The sequence below is a fragment of the Oncorhynchus tshawytscha genome, linkage group LG01 (genome assembly GCF_018296145.1).
Source record: "Oncorhynchus tshawytscha isolate Ot180627B linkage group LG01, Otsh_v2.0, whole genome shotgun sequence".
Taxonomy (NCBI): domain Eukaryota; kingdom Metazoa; phylum Chordata; class Actinopteri; order Salmoniformes; family Salmonidae; genus Oncorhynchus; species Oncorhynchus tshawytscha.
This window is the reverse complement of record NC_056429.1, coordinates 63,936,063-63,955,129: the sequence shown is the minus strand read 5'-3', so window position 1 is coordinate 63,955,129 and position 19,067 is coordinate 63,936,063. Positions and strand designations below refer to the sequence as shown.

General features: G+C 42.2%; 1 protein-coding gene across 3 annotated transcripts in view; it reads right to left on the bottom strand.

The window, feature by feature from the left end:
* The window catches only part of LOC112254813 (carbohydrate sulfotransferase 15), a 38,161-nt gene extending 28,333 nt beyond the window's left edge, over nt 1-9,828 (bottom strand). For all 3 annotated transcript variants that reach the window (XM_024427698.2, XM_024427715.2, XM_024427706.2), the window contains exon 1: nt 9,566-9,828. The gene's annotated coding sequence lies outside the window, so the exon portion shown is untranslated. The remainder of the gene's footprint in view (nt 1-9,565) is intronic.
* Nucleotides 9,829-19,067: the final 9,239 nt, after the last annotated feature.

The window sequence follows — 19,067 nt, the reverse complement described above, 5'->3', positions numbered from 1 at the left end:
TTAGCTAATTGAACGAGTGGAAATACAAAAGTGATCGTGCGTGCTATGTGGACCTTTATAGGACATGAAACAGGATTTTATCTAACATAACAACACCTCATGTTATCTCTGGGACTCTTTAGATGATAAATCAGAGCAAGATTTCAGAAAGTAAGTACACATTTCACCTTCAGAGGGGAATTCATCAAAACTATCGAGTTGAAACAAGTTTTTTGTTGTTAGGAGCTCTCCTCAAACAATAGCATGTCCTTTTTTTCGCAGTAATAGCTACTGTAATTTGGACAGTGCAGTTATATTAACAAGAATTTAAGCTTTCAGCCGATATAAGTCACTTCTATGTACCGACATTTGTTGTTACTCTAAAATCTGCAATCTTGATATAACGCACTGCATGATTTACAACTGTCCTGTTGACGGAACGCCGATCCTTAAGAAGTTTTTAAACAACTAGCACACAGCTCAGATACCAATGCATACCCCACAAGACATGCCACCAGAGATCTCTTCACAATCCCCAAGTCCAGAACAGACAATGGGAGACGCACAGTACTACATTGAGTCATGACTACATGGAACTCTATTCCACATAACTGATAAACAGATTTTTAAAAACTGTGGAGAGAGAACCTTCCAGAATGACAACCATCACTGCAGCACTCTACCAATCAGGCCTTTATGGTAGAGTGGCCAGACGCAAGCCACCCCTCAGTAGAAAGCACAGGACAGCCCGTTTGGAGTTTGCCAAAAGGCACCTAGAGGACTCCCAGACTATGACAAATAAGATTCTCTGATCTGATGAAACCAAAATTGAACTCTTTGGCCTGAAAGCCAAGCATCACGTCTGGAGGAAACCTGGCACCATCACTACGGTGAAGCATGGTGGGGGCAGCATCACGCTGTGGAGATGTTTTTCAGTGGCAGGGACTGGTAGACTAGTCAGGATCGAGGGAAAGATGAACGGAGCAAAGTACAGAGAGATCCTTGATGAAAACCTTCTCCAGAACGCTCAGGACCTCAGACTGGGGTGAAGGCTCACCTTCCAACAGGACAACGACCCTAAGCACACAGCCAAGACAACGCAGGAGTAGCTTCGGGACAAGTCTCGGAATGTCCTTGAGTGGCCCAGCCAGAGCTTTAGTGGCCCTGACAGAGCTTGAGAGAATCTGGAGTGAAGAATGGGAGAAATTCCCCAAATGCACGTGTGCCAAGCTTGTAGCGTCATACCCAAGAAGACTTGAGGCTGTAATAGCTGCCAAATCTGCTTCAACAAAATACTGAGTATACTGAGTACTGAGTTTTTTTGTTGTTTTTTTGCAAAAATTTAAAAATGAATAGTTTTTGCTTATTATGGGGTATTGTGTGTAAATTGATGGGGGGTGACTATGTAATCCATTTTAGAATATGGATGTAACATAACAAAATCTCCAAAAAGTCAAGGATACTTTCCGAATGCACTGTTTTTCACCCCCACTCATTCACATCCATCCATACACAAACACACACACACACACACATAAACACACACACACACACACACACACACACACACACACACACACACACACACACACACACACACACACACACACACACACACACACACACACACACACACACACACACACACACACACACATACACACACTCACTAAGCAATCAGACCCCTCTTCACCCCCTCTCTGTGCTGTGGGAGAATGTGACAGGCAGCAGCCCAGTGGGATTCCTAGGTAGGCTTTCAAAGACAAAATGTGCTGTCATAGTGGATGTCTACTTCCTTTAAAGTATTCGACTTCATCCATCTCCGTGTTCTGGAATGGGAGTGTGAAAAATGTGATATATTCAGTATTCACAGCCTTCACAAAGATCTGCTTTGAGGAGGATTGACTTCTAAAAGAATGTAGGAGATAAAATGTTACAGAGAGTAGGTTATCAATAATGTCATTATTTCAGATATAATATTAAATGAAAAAATATTGCCTCCAATATCTAGCAGTCTTCTCTTTTCCACCACAAAGCCCAGGCCAAGGTGATTCCCTCTCCCCCCTTATACCCCATATACTGTACCCCTTCTAGATTTCTCCTTCCTCTCCCATTGACTGACTGTAGATTACTCTTGTCTGACTGTTGTGCAGTCCATCTATCTGTTAATACTCTGTTGTTCCAGAGACATAGCAGAGCAGTCAGACAGAAGAGTTATATAGCTATCTACATGTTTACCACTTCCAGAGGAATGTCTTGGTACAGTAGACTCTGTGAGGGGCTATTGGCAGGAGACCATATAGTTTTCTTCTCTGGAAATGGGGAAGAGACAGCATAAAAACACTGAACCATTGCACAAGAGCAAAACCATAAGTAAAAACTAGGCGCAGTGGTAATAAGGCATGAAGTGCTTTGGAATAACAGCATTCATCATCCTCCATTGAGAATAAGTGCATCCAGGTAGAGTACTTAGCTGTAGGCCTGGCCCACAGCCAGTCTGACTAGATGTTGGCAAGGAAATTAAAATGTGTTCTTAGAAGAACACAGAGATCTGTAAGTCTGATTAATTTACCTCATTGGGTCAGATTTGGTTACCTTTTCCCACCATTATTTTAGTTACAGAAAAAGAGTGATTATCTACTGAAATATGGGTTTCACTGTCATGTCTGATAATTGAAGGAAGATAGAACCACAATAATCCTCAATATTTGAACTCCTGACATGTGCAGTATGATTGTTGTGTCTGTAAATTAATTAAGGATTTGACTTTTTTTTTTCAATTTTCGCCTAAAATGACATACCAAAATCTAACTGCCTGTAGCTCAGGACCTGAAGCAAGGATATGCATATTATTGATACCATTTGAAAGGAAGCACTTTGAAGTTTGTGGAAATGTGAAATCAATGTAGGAGAATATAACACATTAGATCCGGTAAAAGTTTTAAAAAATAATAATAATTTAAAAACAAAATGTTTTCTTTATTTTTTTTTTTTTGTTCCATGATCTTTGAAATGCAAAAGAAAGACAGCAGGGGTTCGAACTGTAGAACCCAGTTCCTACATTTGAATATAAAAATTGATTTTATCAAACAAAACTATGCTACATTTTATCACTGGGATAATTTTATCCCTCATGATGACAAATCAGAGCAAGATTACTGAATGTAAGTATATTATTTACCTTCAGAGGTGAATGTATCAAACCAGTTGCCGTGATAAAACGCTTTTGTTGTTGTGCACTCTCCTCAAACAGTAGTATGCTATTTTTTCACTGTAATAGCTACTGCTTTCTGCCCATATAAGACATGTCTTTGTCCTGGAAAGTTTGCTGTTACTTACAATGTCATTCTAGTTACATCAGCGCACGTTAGCAACAACCGTCCAGGTATAGGGACCCTGATCCCGTAGATCCTTGAGAGGTTAATGAACTCACAACCCCATCGATATGGCTTGAATATCTATTCAACTAAAGACTCTTACCGGTAGCAACTATTACATAACATATGACACAACAAAGAACTTGGGGGCTTGAAAGGAGACCAAAGAGCCATATTGTTTTCCATTTCCCATAACTTGAGAGATAAGGAGAATTAGCCCAGTGTAATTAGAGTAATTCCCAACAGACACTATTTTCATCTATGAGGTCTTGACTAGTTCAGGACCAGTCATTACAGTCCAGTACTGAGACATCTGGCACCCAGCTGTGGTTTTGAGCTGAGCTTTATGTTTCTGTTGAAGTGTGGGACCGTGACACATCATAACAAGCAACGAAATGTTGAAAGGTTCCTACTACTGTTTAACATGTGCATTTCCAGTGAAGGGCGAAGAGGACAGGGGGAAGAAGACAGGGGGAAGAGGACAGATGGGGACAGGGGACATCCAGAAGCAGTGAAAGTACGACTGAGTGTGGAAAGCATAAGAAGGCAACAGACAATCCATTGGGACAATTCCACGATAACAGAATTATGCTTTGAGGTCTTTTTTTTTTACTCTAAAATGTATGCCAAACAAAAACCACTGATTTCAAAGCTTAACAAATACAACTCTTTGCACGAGGTCTACTTTTAACAATTTCCACTGAAAAATGGTCAAAAGCTAATTTAGTGGAAGAACTGTCCAAGTCCAAACTTCGGTAACTGGATTACAGTAAAATCTCCCTCAGGTTTTTATGTGACCACGTTTTCCAAAAACTGTTAAAAATCTGCCCGGAATTAAGATTCAAAAATGTCTGCAGAAAGAATGGGGTGTCAATTATAACATGGCACCTTGAGGTTGAAAAAATATATTTTGGTTATTGAACTACAGTAAGGGAAGTGGATTTACACCCGGTAACGGAATTACGCATAGAAATAATTATGGATATGAATGTCATTCTCCGCAAATTTGGACATCACAGCGCAGCAAAAGGAAATCACAGTAGAGTACAGTGCAGTACAATGCAGCGCAGCAGTGTAGAGCAGAGTAAAGTTCACTACATTGCAATAGAGTACAGTCGAGTACAGTACAGTTGTCACGCCTACCCCTGCTCCCTCCCGCCGGAGCTAGATGTTGCCGGTCTACTAACCACGGGTCCTAGAACACTGATTACTCTCCCTTCATATAGCCCTCACAAACCTCAGTCATCAGGCAGTATTGGTTCTATTTTCATGACCAGATACTTCTCTTGTTTTGTAACGCTCTATGCTCATTATTATTAAATTCACCATCTGTACCTGCTTCCTGACTCCCTGCGTTGTTGTTACAGAATACTGCCTCAGAAATTACAAACACAGCAGATGATTACAACATCTTCCAGACGGTTGAGGAACAGGGTCATCTACTCCACCAACACCACGACCAGCTAGCTCTACTGGGTACGACCATGAAAGTGGTCCTCTTTGTTCTCCACCGCCTCGACACCACCAGCAACGTTCTCCATACCTCTGACTGAGGGCCTCCTTTCACGGGTCAACACAGTGAGCCAGTCCCCCCAGCCTACCCAGTAGTCCACCCAGGTCAGCGATGCTCGACTTTCCCTTCCGGAGAAGTATGGCGGTACTTCATCGAAATGCAGTGGCTTCCTACTCCAGTGCTCCCTCTAATTAGCCTATCAGACGGGAGCCCCCACCACGAGAGGTCCAAGATTGCCACCGTCATTTCCCTGCTGACTGGACGGGCGTTGGAATGGGCTAAGGCCGTCTGGGAGGAAGGAGAGGATGAGTTGGGTTCCTATGAGAGGATCATGGCTCTGTTCAGGGCGGTCTTCGACCTTTGTTCAGAGGGCCAGAGAATGGAATGAGCCGGTGCTCTGCACTCTATTCTGCAGTAGACTGTGCAAGGAGGACCAGATGGATTTGGCATGTTGAGATGTCAAGCTATTGTTGGACGCTCTCATCTCGATGGCCATCCGTCTGGATAACATTCTTCAGGAGCACCAGTGTCCACCTAGCCACTCGCCTCCATCCTTTGTCTATCCTGAGGCGGAGCCTGAACCATGGAGGTGGGGGCCACACACCTCTCTGGGACGTAGACAGCTGGGATCCGACACAATTATTCACATCACAGCACCACTCACCCTCACCATTGGGCCCAAGCACCAGGAAAGCCTTTCCTTCTTAATCATCACCGCACCCGTACACAAAGTCATCCTTGGTCTCTCGTGGCTCCAACTTCATAACCCCACTATCACCTGGTCAAAGATGAAAATCACCGCCTGGGGACGGAAGACCAGCTTCCTGCACCCTGTGGTTCCACATTGGTGGAGGGTCCTATGAGTGTCCTCCAACCCATCAAGCGGTCCTCCCGTATCGTTGGCCCCATTTTATGAGACGTAGATGTGGACATCCGCCAGGCTCTGGAGAGGGAACCCGCTCCTGCCACCTGCCCTCCAGAGCGCATCTACCCACCCACGGGGGTGAGAGATTGGCTGTTGATCTGGGCACACATTTCCCTCTCAATTGGACATCCAGGTATCACCCGCACCCTCCAATCACTCTCCGATAAATACTGGTGGCCCACCTTAGCGCATGATGTCGCCCACTATGTCAACTCATGTTCGGTATGTACTCAATCCAAATCTCCCCGGCACGCTCCAGCAGTTAAACTTCTTCCCCTTTCCGTGCCTCAGCGGTCCATAGACTTTGTAATGTCCATAGACTTTGTAATGGATCTCCCTCTTTCTGATGGTTTTACCACTATTCTGGTTGTTGACAGATTCTCAAAATATGGCCACTTTATCCCTCTCTCTGTTCTAACTTCCGCTCTCCAGGTTGCTGAGGCACTATTCCAGCAGGTCTTCTGGCATTATTGCCTTCCGGAAGGACATCGTTTCGTCCGTGGCCCCCAAATCACGTTGCTGGTCTGCAAAGCCTTTATGGAGAATCTGGGGGACACGGTCAGCCTCACATCCGGGTACCAGCCTCAGTTTAATGGGCAAGTGGAGAGGACCAACCAGGAGCTGGGGAGGTTCCCAAGGAGTTACTGCCAGGACCGGCGGGGGGAGTGGGCCCAGTTCCTTCTCTGGGTGGAATACGCCCAGAACTCACTTCGTCACTCCTCCACAGGGCTGACTCCCTTCCAGTGCGTCCTGGGATATCAGCCGGTCCTGGCTTTGTGGACTCCGAGCCAGACCGAGGCCCCTGCAGTTGATGAGTGATTCTGGCGTGCAGAGAAGGTGTGGAATGCCGCCCACGTTAGGCTCCAGTGTGCCGTCCCCAGCATCAGAAGGATCAGGCGGATCGTCATCGCAGTGAGGCTCTGGTGTTCCATCCTGGTGATCGCGTCTGTCTCTCCGCCAGGAACTTCAAGGTACTCCGGAGGGTCAATGAGGTAACCTGTCATTTAGAATTCCCCACCAACTACCGTATCTCACCCTCCTTTCGTGTATCCCTCCTCAGGCAGGTGGTTCCTGGTCCCCTGGCTGATGCAGTCTCCCGCGATACCCCTCCGCCTCCCCTGGACATTGAGGGGACCCTGCCTATGCTGTTAGGTCCCTCCTGGACTCCCAACATCGTGGGGCCGGCTCCAATACCTGGTGTATTGGGAGGGGTGTTGTCCTAAGGTGTGTTTTTGGGTCCCGGTGGCGGACATCTTGGACCCCAACCTCATCCGGGATTTCCATCTCCGCCGTCCAGACGGCCCGCTCCTCGCACTCGGGGCCGTCCTCCTGGCCGGCATTGTCTTTCGGCCGAAGCTGCGTGTCGGGGGGATACTGTCACGCCTACTCCTACATCCTCCCTCCAGCTCTCGACATCGCCTATCTTCATTAAGCACACCTGGACTTCATCACCACCCTGATTACTCTCCCTTCATATAGCCCTCACCAGGCATCAGGCAGCATGGGTTCTGTTTTCATGTACAGACACTTCTCTTATTTTTTTACTTTCTACGTTTTTTATTATTAAACTTAAACCTGCGTTGTCATTACAACAGTAGAGTTCAGTAGAGTACATACGTGTGTTTTGTCTTGTCCCGTGTAAGTAATCATAAATAATCGTTTTCCTCTGGGGTTTTTTGTATATATTTCGGATATATTTTAATCTCCCTTTCCATCTACGGACTGAATATACTCTCCTGCAACCCTTTTGGAACTATTTTTTCTAAGATTGAATCAATCCCCGGATGTAGCTACAGTACATGGAGGATTGAAAATAGCAGAAGCTTTCCAAGGAGGTCTACTGTACTACTGTACTCGATGAAGGTGGCACTGTGTAGATGCAAAGTCTCACACTGCTGACATAAAGTAACAGTGATGTTGAAGCTTCTATCAGATAGTCTATCTATCATTCCACCTGGCACCTCCTTCTCTCTGGACTGGTGTCAGCGGTGTGGTTGGCTGGTCTCACTGTGAAACTGCTTAGAGACACACACTGTCATCACCACTGCTATGGTTCTGAGTGTGGTCCTCCAAGACAAACTGTCGGGCGCACACAAATAAAACCTATTCCTAAAATGACTGGAAGTATTTTCCCCCAATTTGCCCTGGATGGCAGGGTAAGATTCACCATAGCAATCATTCTTTGCATGCTATCAACAAGTGTCCAAAATAGTGCCAAGAGAAGCATAGCCTTGACATCTCAAAAGCTCCAGACCTTTGCTCACCCTATGGCGACCACGAAACCTCTAGTATAGTGAGTCAGCCTCCAGGGTATGACACATACTGGGAAAAACAGGGTCTGAGGAGACAGAGTTAAGGTGAGGTCCACCAACTTCCCCACCCCCCTCTCGGCAGGTAGTCTAGCAGTTAGAGCATTGGGGCTGGTTTAAATACCCGAGTTGACAAGGTGGAAAACTCTGTGGATGCGCACTTGAGCAAGACACTTACAACTTTTTGTATTTTTTGCTCAATGGTACTTTAAGTGTATGTCAACATGAGTCAACAGAGACAGGTTTATCCAAAGGTCATCTGTCTATCTGCCATGGCCTCATGTCAGTGCCCTGAGCAATAGTCTACCACAGCTCCCGAACAAGAGGGGAGAGGAAGTGTACAAAATGTCAGAAGTACATTTTGCTCTGACATCTGGCAGATCGTACCCCTGCTTCAGACATCAAACACCTCTGGATACTGGTGGGTGATTACTGTAATACGATATGGTATTGCCATCTTGCCTAGCAGCCTGACAGAGCAGTGTGTGTGTGTGTGTGTGTGTGTGTGTGTGTGTGTGTGTGTGTGTGTGTGTGTGTGTGTGTGTGTGTGTGTGTGTGTGTGTGTGTGTGTGTGTGTGCGTGCGTGCGTGCGTGAGTACGTGCGTTTACCCTAAGCCTGTGCAGTCAGATATAAAGTAAACAATTATTGTGAGAAAGAAGAAACCTGGTTTCAGATTTGCTGAGGACAATAAGGACATTCTAAACTGTTTCTTAGTTAACTTGTTAATTCCGCCTCATGAAATAGCATTTTGTAGTTTGGTGTCTGGTGGACTAGGAGTGGATTCAATCCCAAGGAATGGCACTGAGAGATATTCTGCAGCTGTTCACTGAGGAAAAATAAATCTGCCTCAGGAGAAGAGCTTAGAAACAACTCTGACACAGCTCCTATCTGACCAGGCACCACTGTAATATATCATGGTTGTGGAGGTAAAAGTGCAATTTGTCAATGAATCTGTATACTTTTAGTTCAACCTGAGTGCATCGATTTGTCTTTAGATGTCTTCTAATGCAATCTCTTGTTGGAGTACATACACAAATCCTTAAACTAACTAGCTCCTGTTCATGTGCTGAAACTCTAGTTCGATTCCAAGAAAATTACTTTAAAATGTTAATAGCTCACCAAATTGGTCACTGTCACTAAATTATCAATATTGGTAGGGGCATTAAAATCAATTCAGTATAAGCAAATTCATAAAAATTGAATTTCTGCAAAATCCTTGGTTCTCAGAAACAAGTGCAGGTTCCATTATATTTTTTATAAAATACATCACAAGTTGGAGTGAAAGCTATAGTACTAACTCTGAATAGGGTTCATATTTCTAGGTGGAATAGCAGTAGCCTACAAGAGAATGCTGTCATTATTATGCCACAGTAAGACCACAAACATAGTTTGGTTAACACATCTGGGTAAAAACTGTTAAATGTACCCATGCAAGTAATAAATGATATTGCTGTTACTCACATTCAAGATCCGATGAATCAATCAATGCGACTCCTTTGCGCGCTCTTCATGACCATTCCATATCCATTCGGGTAATAAAACATTTGCTAAGTTTTATCTCCATGAGGTAAGGTACACACATTTAAACTGGCACATTATAATGAATTCACAACTGTGTTGTTTTTGATAGCTCTCAACCATCATAATCTACCACTGGATTGATCGCAAACGTTCAGAGACTATCCATCTCGTCTCTCGCGCTGCAACCGAGTCAGGGAGACTGAAGAGAGGGAGGGACCAAGGGAAGAAATGAAGTATACTGGACAGCCACAATAATCAGAGCAATACAATGAACATCCCCACTGGGCACAGACGTCAGTTCAACATCTAGTTTTGATTTACATTTGGTTAAATTGTCAACTAACATGAATTCAAGGTGAAATACAAAAAGATGGTTACAAGTTGGGTGGAAAACCCCTGAAATACCCTTACATTAGTTACTTTTTGTTAACCCAATCCACATTGATTCAACATCATCACATAGTTTTTTGGGTTGAAATGATGTGGAAACAATGTTGGTTTAACCAGTTTTTGCCTAGTGAGTCCCTCCTGTAGGTCCCTACACTAGTGTCTACATTGCTAGCCCCCTATCATCCATTGAAAAGGTGCACACTGTTTAAATCTAGTCGTGAGACAAAGTTAGGTTTATCAATTGATAAGTGATACAAAATTAAGGTTGGCAAAAAATATTTTGGAACACTTTCAAAAAGATAAACAAAAAACCCTGAATAAAAAGGATTAGGCCTAAACAGCTTTTCCTGCCAACTGCCAATATACTGTATTCTAGCATACTTGGTTGGCACAGGTGCAGGGTCTACCAGGCTCTGACCAGCCTCCCCATGAGCAATTCCAAAGCTGGCAAAAGTTACCGGACATATTTAGACTGCGTTCATAGCCAAGTGTGAATGTGGTAATTAACAGTTGTGAAGTCGTAAATACGAGTTAGTGCTTGAACTGGGAAATATCATCAAACATCACGGGCATTAGAAATCATTTTTTGACTGCACACATAAAAAGCAAACATTTTTACCATTCAAGCAGGCGTTCTTATCCAAGTGCATACGTTTTTCCATACTGGTCCCCAATGGGAATCAAATTCCATTACCATAAACAACAACTACTAAATATGCTGCCATGCTTGCTGTCTTCTTTGTTGACAAATTACATCAGAGAAGTGGAAGTGGGAAACTCAGAGCACGAGGATGAATGACGGGTTTCTCACTAATAATTACCAGTTGGAGGGTTGTTCAAGTAGATTTTTTCCTTGTCGTGTGCTGGTATATGAGATGTCATGAACGCAGCGTTATAGGATCTTCCCTCTTTGCCACAACTTGGATTATACCATGGCCCACTATCTAAGTGGAGAACGTATAATTACCTTCAGTGAAAAGGCATAATAAGGCAAAATAGCGTACCTCAATAGTACAACGCCCCTATAATCACATATCCAAAGCCATGGAATATAACATTGCAGATAATGTTCAAAATTACACAATTTGATGAGTACAACATCTATAAAGATCTGCTTCACTATACTAATAGCGATGCCGTTTCGAAATGACGTACTTGGGTGTTTTTGGAGCCTTTGTTGGGTTTTTTCTGTGCCCCTACAACTGCTAAACGAGCATGGGGAAGTATATCGCTGATGGAGGAAGTTTCTCAAAACAAGTGAGATTGCAAAGAAAGTATCTGGGCACTTAAATAGCATGCCATTTACAATATAGATTTGGTTCAAATAAAGTGAACATCTCCTTTAAGACAGAAACAATAGGAGGTTGGTCGGGGAGGATGGGTGGTCGTAATGTTCCTGCCTCCTAAAATCTAAATTCAGAGCTTGGCTACCCCCTGACCGAATCATGGTTACAGGCAGGAACACCCACAACCAAAACAAACTGATTATATTCAAGTCCAGAACTGAACAGTACATGAGGTCACCAGTCCCATATTTCTGCTCATTGACTAATGAGTCGCTTTAAGACTTCATTGATTAGGACATTATTGATGTAATTATTTTTTACTCTTATTTTTGTATTGTGATGCTCTTATCCTTTAATATGTTGTATGCTCATGGGTTTCAGTTTGTATTGACTGCTACATGCTCTCTCTCTCTCTATAAATATATATATATATATATATATATATATATATATATATATATAAACTCCCAGTAATTTATTGTGTAAACCACCAATGCTTCGACATCACTGTGCCTTCTTCACGGTGATATCATGAATGCTTGAAACAGGTTATGTAGACAAACAGTGCAATTAGTGCAACCAATGACAATAGTGAGGGGTGTGTCATAGTTATTAGGTTGATTAGATTAGAATGATGCAACAAACAACCTGGTCTACGATAAAGACTATTTCCTCCAAGGACGTTCCTCCAAGATCCTGTGTGGCACTGCCACGCCTGGGATGTAGGTTCATTTCCAAAGGTGGACCAATGTGAAAATGTATTAACTCTGGATAAGAGTGTCTACTAAATGACTTAAATGTATGATAAGTTACTTTATCCAATTTGTATTGTAACACCGTGTAAGACTTATGATACTGAACGTCCTCTAATCCTTATGATATTGTATGACCGTAATGTATCATTACTAAATGAAGGAACATATTTACTTACCAAATCTTACGACTTCCCCTGAGGCCAGGTTGTGGAGGGAGATGGCAGATGCTAAATGACCATCTAAGTCTGAGAAACTGAGATTGTAAAGGCCAGGGAAGCTTTTTACTTAAATTTGGTTGTCAAATTCTTTATTGTTCAAGACTAATACAGCATTATTGTCCTTACAACTTCAGTCCGAGATAAGTTGTGATTCATGTTGAAGTAGCAAAGGCTGCTAGAATTTTTTTCTTTAATAACTTACATATCACATATTCACCTAAATTCCAAAGGCAAACTCTTGATACAGTGCAACTCCATTGTTGATGTCAGTTATGTAAATTGTCTTTGGACTTCAAAGAAGCACTTTTGAGTCCTTTTATTATTATTAAGATGTTGTTGTAGTGCTGATATTGAAAAGTTATTCAAATGGTCAGTGTTCAGTGTACCACTATGGCACATTCATAGACTAACCACAAACATTTGATCTTCAGGCAAAACAATTACACTTGAGCCGTACAGTAGCCTAAATTACAGACAGTCTCTTAGGAAATGAGTCAGTAATTCAACAGAGCAATTCACATAGAACGAAAGGAGCCATGTCACAGCAATTGATTTTCATTACATGACAAGCAGCTACCAGACAAGAGATTATAATGAAATCTCTTCAGATGTCAATGTCGTCTTGCACAGATGATGGAAGACATGCGTATGAATCTGTATCAAGCCAATAACATATTTTAGAGGACTCAGTGAAGCTGGTGTCCGTTTGGATACAGTCATGTTCCCATAATGGTCATCTGTTAGGATCCCCACTGACTGAAAAATGACAAACAACATTCAACCGTCATATGAAGTGTACTTCACATCACATTGCAGCTATTTGAAACAGACTGTGATTTTCAGGGAACAAAAGATCAAATTCCCTACCCACACATTTCCTCTACTGCTTAGAATGTCTACATGATTACAGAAGACATGGGGATATCTACTGAATTATGAGCTGTATCATACATATGTGATTAGGACCCTCTTAATGATATGATTAGCATTATATTCCATCATTAGATGTCAAAAAACTCTAGTGTGCAAAGAAGCAATGAGCGAAATATCACCGACTGTAAAGCACAACTAGCTGAATAGAACTCAATGTAAAGAATGCATTGGCTTGTAACGAAGACAGGTTACATTTTTTTAACCGGAAGGGTTTACTGAGCAGGGGTGTAATTGAGATCAGGGCCTGAAATGTACATAGAGAGCATGTTAAGATCCCTTGCATAACATGCTAAATCTCTCACATTCTTGGACATGACACATCTACGAGACTAAATCAGGGGAATAGAGACATTAGAGGAGGAAGTGGCAATGACCTTTGACCACAAGAGGACCATCATCATCATCTGTGTTTTGAATTCCATTAGAACTCTAACCGATTCTTTAATAATGTTGTATTTTTTGTCAGGACTCATTCATAGCCCGTATGAAGTGAATAGGGAAGTCCCATGCTGCTTTGTGGAGAGAAAGAACTAGTAAAATGGCTAATAAGATTGAAAATAGCCAACGACTCCCCTGGTTTTTAATGGAATCAGAGACCACTTCACATTTTCCAGAATGACATAGTAGTAGTGTAAAAAAGTATTTGCCCCCTTTTTCGGATTTTCTCTATTTTTGCTTATTTTTGATAGAATGTTATCAGATATTCAACCACAATCTAATATTAGATAAAGGGAGCATAAGTTTTCCCAAAAAATATATATATATATGCTTATTTTATTCTTCAATTAACACATTTTTGCAACACCCAATTCCCCGGTATGAAAAAGTAATTGCCCACTTACACTCAATAACTGGTTGTGCCACCTTTAACTGCAATGACCGCAACCAACCCCTTCTTGTAGTTGTTCATCAGTCTCATGTTGCTGTGGAAGAATTTTGCCCCACTCTTCCGTGCAGAGCTGCTTTAACTCAGCAACATTTGTGGGTTTTCAAGCATGAACTGCTCGTTTCAAGTCCTGCCACAACATCTGAATTGGGACTTTGACTAGGCCATTCCAAAACTTCAAATTTGTTGCTTTTTAGCCATTTTCACGTCGACTTGATTGTGTGTTTTGGATCATTGTCTTGCTGCATGACCCAGCTGCACTTCAGCTTCAGCTCACAGACGGATGGACTGACATTCTCCTGTAGAATTATCTGATACAGGACATAATTCATGGTTCCTTCTATTAAGGCAAGTCGTCCAGGTCCTGATGCAGCAAAGCATCCCCAAATCATCACACTACCACCACCATGCTTGACCGTTGATATGAGGTTCTTACTGTGGAATGCAGTGTTTGATTTTGTCCAGGCATAATGGGACCCATTTCATCCAAAAACTTCACTCAAGTTTTACAAAAAGCACCTGGAAGAACCTGGATGATCATCAAGACTCTTGGAAGATTGTTCTATGGACAGATGAGTCAAAAGTATAACTTCTTGGATGACAAAATGTTGAAATGGCCAAGTCAAAGTTCAGACTATATCCCAATTCAGATGTTGTGGCAGGACTTGAAATTCCTCCACAGCGATGTGAGAGACAGACCAAGAGACTGGTTGGAGTCACCACAGCTGAAGATGCCACAACCAGTTATTGAGTGTAAGAGGGCAAGTACTTTTTCACACAGGTGCATTGGGTGTTGCATTGTTTACAAAATAAATGAAATAATATGTAATTGTGTTATTTGTTCACTCAGGTTCACTTTATCTAATATTAGGTTTTGGTTGAAGATCTGACAACATTTTATATCAAAAATATGCAAAAGTGGAGAAAATTAGAAAGGGGGAAAATTACTTTTTCACAGCACTATACTCTATTAAGGACAATCCTCTTGACATAATATTACATTCTCTAACAACCAAGGTTAGGTAGAAGTGGATGATTGTAGGGTAAATGACCGAGTGTTGTTGTTAAAAGACTGCTAATATTAACCGTGGTGAGTCATTGTGATGATAGGGAGAACTGCTCTATTATGCCAGGTTGGGAGTTAATAGACTGAGATGTGGAATACGGATACGTTTTCTAGAGTTTTCTCTACTTTGGAGGGGGGAGAAAATGTATTCTATTGTCGAGATTGAGCTCTCACCTCATCCATTACAACATCTGTTTCTTGAGCTGAAAACTAAATTATATGTTGAAGGCTGTTATTTTTTTTTCAAAAACTTCCAGCAGTTGTGGCATTTTTAACAAGTGAAAAAGCCCACCTGAGGAGATCCATGGCACTGCGAACAGAGATAAAGACTCATTTGAATAAATCATATCCCCCCCAGAGCAAATCCATATTCATGAGAGGCTGTGTCTAATTGCTGATAATTCCCTGCTTGAGCAATACAGATTTATACATATCTCCCTGTGGGAGGCTAGGTCTGCATGCCGATGGGATCACATAATCTGCCAGGTCTCTCAGGCTCTCAAGCCTCCAAGTCCTACAAACTGGACAATCAGTTCTGATCAATGTTTAATTGGTTTGTTACTGAATCTGTTTTTGAGACAGGGGTTGATGCACTCATGCACACAAAATTAAACGACTATCAACACAAACATCTGGATCGGCTCAAGATGGATCGGCTCCATTTTCACATGGATACCCATTGCACTTTTTCATTAAGAGCTCAAGTAACATTTCAGATTATTCATGACATCATACAAGGAACATAAATCCATCTCACTCTGAATGAAAACGGTTTTCAAACTGGAGCGTTACTGTAAAAAATATACATGCCTGTTTGCTCCTCAAGACATAACATAACTAATACCTGGGTTTATCCTGCCCCTTCAAGTAACCTTACCACCTCTGAGATAAGACTTTTTAATAAAGAAAAGAGTGTGTGTGTGAAGTGATATTTAGATTTTGTTGTGAGAGTCCCTATATGTCTTGGAAAGATTGTGCTGGGAGAGCATGTTGCTTTAATGCTCTCTACACAGCACAAACACTGTGACTAGTATTTTCCTTTCTACATGTAATCAATCACAAAACAATCTGGATTTCTGCTCATTTCACACTTTCATCTCTAGCACTCATTGTCAGTATTTCATATTTGAAACCATGCCTCTGAATTCTGGGAACCCTTTGGTTCAGAGGATGCTGCTAGTGCTACACTCTTCGAGAGGAAATTAACTAGCCTGTTGCATCTCCAGTCCCCATTGGGCCTCTAAGAATAACACGGAATCCCATTAGTTTATTGGTAAAGCCATTCTGAAGTCATGTCTACAAAGGATTGTGTTAGAAATGTGTGGCACTGAGGTCTTTGACTCTGACAGTATGTAATTAACACTGTTGTGTTCTGTTGAGTGTTATCTGTGCAGTTAACCTTTGATTAGATTAAACCAAAAACAACTAAATGCATTGAAGGAAAAACATGACAGCATTGTTGCTATTGTGAGTGGAGAAATGAGGAGAATATGTAGCCTAATATACAGAGGAAGTTCATGTTTCAACCTGATGAATATTGTGGGGGGATTGAGGTTGTATTTGTCTTTCCTGGAGAGGACGTGCCAAAAGTGGCTCACTTTTTTATTATGAGGGTCTTCCCAGAGGGTACATGCCAAAGGACATACAGAATGTGGCCAATGACCAGAATCTCTCAGAGTGGCTGTACTCAGACAGTAGGATGTGTTTAAATAGAGAGGGCCTATGCATAGCCAGTTTTTGGCCAGGTCCCCATTATGAGTAGTGAGAAACATATTCCTCTCAACTTTGCCTGGGTTCAGGCTGAATGTCAGGTTTAAGGGGAATTTCACCCTGGGGGAATCAGGGCTTGTTTTCATTCAGTTAACTAAGAAAGAACAAATTCTTATTTACAATGACGGCCTACCCCGGTCAAACCCTAACCCAGACGACGCTAGGCCAATTATGCACCGCCCGATGGGACTCCCAATCACGGCCAGTTGTGATACAGCCTGGGATTAAACCAGGGTCTGTAGTGACGCCTCTAAGCACTGAGATGCAGTCCCTTAGAATGCTGCACCACATACACTGTAATTGCCCAGAAGGAAGGCAGGTCTGGCCTTTGTGCGCAGAATGATACACCCTATGATAGCGGTGAGATCTGAAAATGTGTGTAGTCCTGCTTTGTGGCATGTCAGAAAGGCTCTATGTTTTTGTGTGTGTATATATTTGGTTGTCCTTGTTCGATAGAGCCATTGGATGTCTTTCAGCGATGTTCCTATCAGCAGGTCATTGCTAAATATACAAGTTGACACATTTTTTCCAATGTCAAATGTGGGGTGGTGCTTCGTGCTCTGGCCCTGTCCCTCCCGCAAGGCAGGCTTTTAAAAAAGGAGGACACTAACAGCACAAACCGTTCAAAGTTCAGTTTGAATTTAGAAAAACGCTCAGTTATTAAAATAAAAAATGTTTTTGCTCGATGAAGTAATCCAACAATGTGTACGCTGCCATTTTGTCTATTTAAAGTCTTCTCTCATTGATCGAGACAGGAGTCTGTCATCATGACACGCAGCACTTTGGGGTCAACATTCTCAATGAGAGAAGACTTGAAATAGATAGGATTACAGTGTACACTGTTGGATTACTTCATGGAGAATTTTCTCAATTCAAACGGTCCCCCTGCAACTGGACAAGGACATTTTGAGACTACTGTTCCACGAATGGAGGAAAAAGACAGCATCGCCAAGCTAAGGTTGATCAAAAATTCTCTGTGCTACACCAAACGGTACCTATCCTGTAACTCACAGTAATGGATACCAAAAATATTTTGTTAAATCAAATTATCTGTTGTAACAATCTGTAGCTACAGTTCTCTGCACTTTACTACACATGAGACACTGAAATGTACTACACTGTTCATACTGTATTTTCTTGTTATTTGACCATGTAACATTCTTGTTGAATACCCAGTTCTCTTTTTGAGTTATCATTAACTATTGTGCACTCCCCTGTATTTTTGTCACGACTTCCCCCGAAGTCGGTTCCTTTCCCTGTTCGGGCGGCATCTGGCGGTCGGCGTCACCGATCTTCTAGCCATCGTCGATCCACTTTTCATTTTCCATTTATTTTGTCTTGTTTTCCTACACATCTGGTTTTCATTTCCGTCATTTATTGCTGTGTATTTAACCCTCTGTTCCCCCCATGTCTTTGTGCGGAATTGTTTGTTGTAAGTGCTTGTGCACATGTTTACTGGTGCGCGTCGAGTTTTGTACCCATGGTGGTTATTTCTTTATGCCGTTGGTTTTGAAATTAAACTGCTCCGGCTATTACCTAGTTCTGCTCTCCTGCGTCTGACTTCCCTGCCACCAGTTACGCACCCATTACAATTTCTGATTTTGACAAATAAACATTATTTATTTTAATGCCTCACATATGTTTGATGCTACAGAGCCCTGTACAGATTATATAACTATATTCTGTGTATCAATAAAGGCAGACATATTTTGAGATTTGATCGAAAATATTGATATTTACTTTATGGTCCTTTATCTGGCTTCGGTACACTGGCAATGGTGTTTGGCATAGTGAGCTGTGGAAGCAGAGTGCTTGTGGTGAATGGTCTTGTCCCGCCTGCGTTGTATGGCCAGCTGGATAAGACTGTTGGAAGTGGAGTAGGGCTAATAGACCTTAACCACCAACTGTTTGGACTTCTTGCAGAAGATTTGCTGGTACTATACATCTCCTGGAAATACATGGTTGTGGTGTTACCATTTTAGAATATGCCATTGTTTGTAAAGGTGTCAACCGATTGGGACCTAAGTGTTTAGAGACAGACTAGTGTATTGTTTAGGGACAATGAGGGACATTGGGAGTTGCTTTTGAGAGGAAATATCAGTTAACAAAGTGAATGGGCTGGGGGGCCTGCAGAAGGT